Consider the following 6,000-nt stretch of genomic DNA (forward strand, 5'->3'; position numbering starts at 1 on the left):
TTACCCACACTTACCTCCGCTCCATTTACGTATTTCAAAATTCAGTAAACCCGTATTTTGAATCCTAAAAGCCTTCCATATTGCCCTTATGGATGTGATATATAAGTAGTTATTAAGATTCTTACGAACGATTCTACCTGAAAAAAAAGTTGGCGATAATATTATGCTTCACTTACCTACTGAGCGAGAAAACATTCTCGATGCCATAGCTTTTACTATCATCTTCGAGAGAAAACAAGGGGACATGCATTGATTACGTGATAAGTTTAGAACGGGGGAGGGGGTCGAGTCGATCTCAACCAATCTTACGCGGGGGACGAGGGGGGTCCTGGCAAGGATTACATAATTTTTTCGACTTTCGATTTGGTAACTTTACCGACTGCATTCCAACTTGTTCAACTGATGGTTGTTTGACATTTCATCCGTATATTATTCATGATTTTACCTGATATTAGTGTACTTAACGTTGGATTTTATTTTCCCACACTTTTATATTATTATTAATTTCATTTTTGGCAACTTTGAAGATGCGCTCAGGCGCTATACCGGTTATATAACTAATTACCGGTTAAGCCGGTTATAACTAATGTTTACCAAAGCTAGATAGTTTACATTGCAATAATTACTCCTAGTCGTGTAATTTTTTCCGCGATAATTAGTGTAAAATTGCGATCTTCGTTATCTAAAATACTAATCTTAAATAAAAATATTTAAACAAACTGTAATTTTTCAAATCCAAAGCAACGAAGCCCATAGAAACGTATTTACACTGAAAATATGAATTTTTAACAATCTAACGTGAGATTAGGGGGAGGGCGTCGAGCCAAATCTCACGATATCTCTCAAAAGGGAACAGGGGGACCCAAAAATCGCCAAAATCATCTCACGTAAGAAATGGGCGCCCCCCAAGCAATACCACGATTAGGTCTAGTTGACCAGTCATTTTACAGGGAAGACGTGAGGACGACCACAAGGAGATAATTTTCTTTGTTAAAATTCGGCTTTGCACGTAACATCCTCGGTAGTATAGTGGTCAGTATCCCCGCCTGTCACGCGGGAGACCGGGGTTCGATTCCCCGCCGGGGAGAATTTTTTTTGTTGTCCCCGACTATAAATCCAATACGAATTTCAGTTGACGGTAGTTTGACATTACACCTATTGTAGAAGGTGTCCGTAGTGTTAGATTTTTTTGATTTTTATCATATGGTATTGGTTTAATTATTTTTTGAAAGTAGCAAAAGTTTTCCTTATTTTATATTTTTTCTTTATTTATTCCAAATAATTTTTCATTTTATATTTTACATTTTTTATCATTTTATAATTTTTTATATAAGGTAATACAAAGGAAGGCTCAGCATGAGCTACGTAAGACAGATATTTAAGAGTGTAAAAGATAATAAATTTGGAAATATGAAAAGATGTTTATCAAACAATGAAAAAGAAAGGAGAGTTGCGTAAGACCAATCTTAAGGCTAAGGAATTTTGGTAAAGGCTGATGATAACAGAGAAAATTAAGTTATAAGGTATATTAATCATAGAGATAGGGCTTCGCTAAATGCCAGGTTATTTTTCAATACGAGAACTACATCATGGTTGTATAACTAGTTAGGGATGAAACCGGTCTGTGTCAATTAGATATAATGGAATAAATGTGGAAATAAATAATAGCTCTTTTTTCATCTAGATGTCATCATTCCGCTAAGCTTGGTCGCAGTCCTTCACGTAAATGCACAAAGTTGTACTAATCTCTATTCCGATGAGCATTTTCTATTTTTTCAGCGTCCAAAAATAGCTCGTGCTCGTAGGTAATTGCAATAGATTAGTGTATGCCATTGATCGAGGAAAAAAGACATTCTGAATCTTTCTGTTCTACAGTCTATCTCTCATATTTTATTTGTTTGATCTTATCTTCCGTATTATGTTGGCGTTCGTAAGATATTAAGTTAGCCATATTGCAAGAACGTCAACATACTACGGAAGATCAGGTCATACAAATAAAATAAGAAAGATAGGGTGTAGAACAGACAGATTCAGAATGCCTTTTTTCCACGATGAATTAGAGATTATAATGGCAGCGTTAGAACTCAAAAATAGATTAGATGACTTGTAGTGTAGCCTACTAACTTATGTATACCTTAATACATGTGTCTGAATTTTATTATTTTTTCTAACTGCATGTGGTAGTATAATTTGTTAGTATGCGTAACGTTTTTTGGACCGTGTGGTGTGCATGAGGGAATCCAATTGCATGCTGCATGCTGGTGATTCATCAACCCCTGCCAAACACCCTAGAGGTGGCTCAAAGGGTGTTCTCATCTACATCTACATAATACCCTGCGATCCACCTCTAGAGTGTTTGGCGGGGGGTGATAAATCACCAGCATGCAGCATGCATTTGGACTTCCACATGCACACCACACCGTCCAAAAAACGTCCCGTATAATAACAAACTATACTGCTATATGCTGTTAGAAATAATAATTGAATTAAGAAACATGCATTAAGTTTTTAAAGAGAATAAACATGGAAATATGAAAAGATCTATAGAAAAAAATGAAAAAGGCAGGTTAGCTGCGTAAGACCAATCTTAAAACTAAAGACTTGAGGTGATGCTGATGACAACAAGGAAAATTAAGGTATATTAATCATGGAGAATCGTGTTATGTAGATGTAGAGAGTCAATCATTTGATCGAACTGTTATCTTTAAAATAAATAGGTAAATTTATCCCTAATTGTAAGAGGATAGAATTTATAACGTGTAAATAGTGTGTCTTAACTCCTACATTTTAGAAGGCAGGTAACCAAATATTTGCTTCGGGGGTTACTTGTATAGTATCGCGTGGTTGCCTATAATTACTCATTACAAGCTTACTCATCTTTCCTATCTATTGATCTCACACCATCGTACAGAGTTGGAAGACAGATCGTTCATTGTGCCCGTTTACTGGAGATGGAATGTACTACCTGATGATCTTAAAGCATGTAAAAACCATCGCAAATTTTAAAGGAAAAGTTTTCAATTTTTTCAGTTCCAACATGTTGAAATTAAAAAATTAAATAAATAAATAAAATTGAAAAAGTAAAAGTTATTGTTACATATTTTAGTTTATAAGATACTATGTTCACATTCTTATTCTCTCTTATGTAATATTATATACAGATTCATTCAGGATCCTTGAGTTGTACTTTTTGTTGTTTTTTAGTAGTCTATTTATCAATGTCTTGAGGACCAATGAGTCCACGGCCATAAATTTGCTTTATTATTATATTTTTTTAATGGTCATTTGTTGTCAATTCTTCGCAACGTAAAGACCCGTACATATCTTTAAATCAGCTATACCTACATTTCCTTTCCACAGCGCTGAAAGTTAAATATACCGTGTTCTTCGGCCGTTCTTTTTTTTAAGTTAAACTTTTACTTATCCTTATACTACTAATTTCATTAGACTATTGTGCATAATATTAGAACAGTTAAATTTTCATGTCTTCTTCTCTTTTCTTTCTTTAGTTTTTTATGGAGAAATTTTTTCCGTCCTTATGTGGATAAATGGCCCTACTTTTAATTATTCGTGTTAGTACTTGTTCAAATGTTCTCAGTGAAGCTCACTTTGTATTTCAGCATTGCTTCGTTCAAGAAACTGCTGGGAGAAGAGCTAATATTCTTTTTTGAAAAAATTGTTGGCGAGCGGTGCCAGTTTTCGACTTTTAGATCCGAAACATAATACCCCGGTAGCTACACTAAATAATATTAAAATCCATGCGTTATGAAAGGGGAAACTCTATAAGGGCAAACGTAATTAACACTTCTTTTCGGTTAGGAGCTCAAGCGTTGCTTTTTTGTTTTTTTTTTTTTTTGAACCGACGCGACGGGGTGGATTACGAAATTCGGATAGAATTACCCGCGAGTCTGACTGTTGCGCAACGGCTCCGTTACCATGGTGATGGTCGGCAGAGAATTGGGCGGGGAAATCACTGCAGATATTTGATCTTCCCCTTTCCCGTCTTCCCGCCCCAGCGAAAGAACGAAGAATCATACCGTCGGCTTTGCAAATGAAATGTCTGCGGAAGACTGGCTGGAACGACGCGAAATTGTACAATTTTGCACACAAGGGAATGCGTATGGAATGGATGGAAAGCCATAGTTACCGAAATAAGTAGGACTAATAGCTGAAATCAATCGAATACAGCGCAGGGCGGCCGGATTTGTGATGAGTTGTTACGACAAAAAGTGTAGCGTTTCCAGTATGTTATACGAGTTAGGATGGGAATCTTTACAAGAGCGTAGATCGAAGTATAGGCTTAACTTACATAGGAAACTCGAAGAAGATATTTTCTCAGACGACGTGAATCATATCCTTCGTCTACCATCGCACTATAGTAGACGCGATCATGAGAATAAAATAAAAGAAATAGACTGCAAAACAGAGAAATGTCATTCTTTCTTCGTACTATTATGGAAGGCAACGCTGTCTCAATTATTAGGATTAATGGCGTCACTCGCTAGGATGACTCATTGCCTGTTTTTTTCGAAAGTTCCATCTTTTCATGTATTTGCTCTAGGAAATACTAACCATTAGCAAGTTTTTTAAAATGAATACGCATGTATATTTTTCTAGTATACGTAATATTTCTATGACCGTGGGTTGTGCATGTGGCGTTCCTCTTGCGTGCTGCATGTTGGTAATTGGTCAGCCCTGTCAAACACCCCAGGGGTGGCTCGCAGGGTATTGTGTAGATGCACCGTATTATCTCACGTAGCACTTGCACATATTATTCCAATTTGTCGCTGTCAAGAACGGAGTGTGCGTCTCACATGCAGATACGTAGGTCACCCTAGTAAATTTTGAATCGTAATGGATAATAAAAAAAGCATATATATGAGGAAATCAGCACACTCGTGAGCAATAATGTAATGAAACATATGACGATAGTCGTTTGATTTTAACTGCGCGATCACTGACGCAAGGGCGTACCCAGGATAATAACTAGGGGGTAGAGGGGACAGTCCATGGTATAGGGTGGGGCAAGCCATGGCCTAGGGGGGGGGGGGGGGAAGTCAAGTTGTGACATTAGTTTATGAAATTATTTCCTTGAAAAAATAGTTTAATTGTATTTACACATCTTATACTAATGCATTTCATTTTTCGTGGGTTTAAAGAAATTTGTTGAATACTTTCGTGTCAATTCAGTTCTGATTTTGCTTAAAGACTTTTGCGATTTTTGCAAATAGGAGGGGGGCAGCTGCCTCCCCCTGCACCTCGCTGGGTACACCCATGCACTGACGATGGAAACATGAACGAACGTATAACTCAGAATAATTATTTCGCATTAATTCTAAGCAAGTATTTTCTGTTTTTTTTTTTCACAGGAGGACGGCAGACACTTATTGAGACAACTTCGGGAGTAGTATGTAGATTTACAGCATTTTTCTACAGCAGTGGCGTAACTAGGAAAAATGCTTTGGGGGGATGAGAGGGTCAGTGGGTGAAACGGGGAGTTCAGTAAAATTAAAAAAAAAAAAAATGCCCGAAAATGCATTTTAAATCATTTTGGTTTTTAAAAAAAATTAACCTTAAGCTGATGAAGTTATTATATATCAAATCTAGACAAGATTTTTAATATTTTTGTATTTCTCTGATGCTTTTGGGGGGATATATCCCCTCATCCTCCCCCCCATAGATACGCCACTGGTTTATAGCGTAGAGCCAGCAGTTAAAATACTAAATCCTGTTACTTTTCCGTTAAAAGGTCCACGCCATCTTGAGTCAATTTTTTGCAAAATCATTTTTCTCCCAAATTCACCGCCCAGGTGAGCAATGTGCGCGTCTTTTACAAGCACGTCCATTGGAAAATCACTGTACGCGGTAATGTGACGACGACTATCGCGAGATAATTTACTTTCTTAAAATTCTCTCTATCGTAACAAGTCCTCGGTAGTATAGTGGTCAGTATCCCCGCCTGTCACGCGGGAGACCGGGGTTCGATTCCCCGCCGGGGAG

General features: G+C 37.1%; 2 non-coding genes across 2 annotated transcripts; both read left to right on the forward strand.

Moving 5' to 3' along the window:
* Window positions 1–1,015: 1,015 nt before the first annotated feature.
* Window positions 1,016–1,087, forward strand: Trnad-guc. The gene has a single exon. It is a non-coding gene; the product is annotated as a tRNA-Asp (tRNA).
* Window positions 1,088–5,928: 4,841 nt separating this feature from the next.
* Trnad-guc lies at window positions 5,929–6,000 on the forward strand. The gene has a single exon. It is a non-coding gene; the product is annotated as a tRNA-Asp (tRNA).

This window comes from Ischnura elegans, chromosome 8, assembly GCF_921293095.1.
Source record: "Ischnura elegans chromosome 8, ioIscEleg1.1, whole genome shotgun sequence".
Lineage (NCBI taxonomy): Eukaryota > Metazoa > Arthropoda > Insecta > Odonata > Coenagrionidae > Ischnura > Ischnura elegans.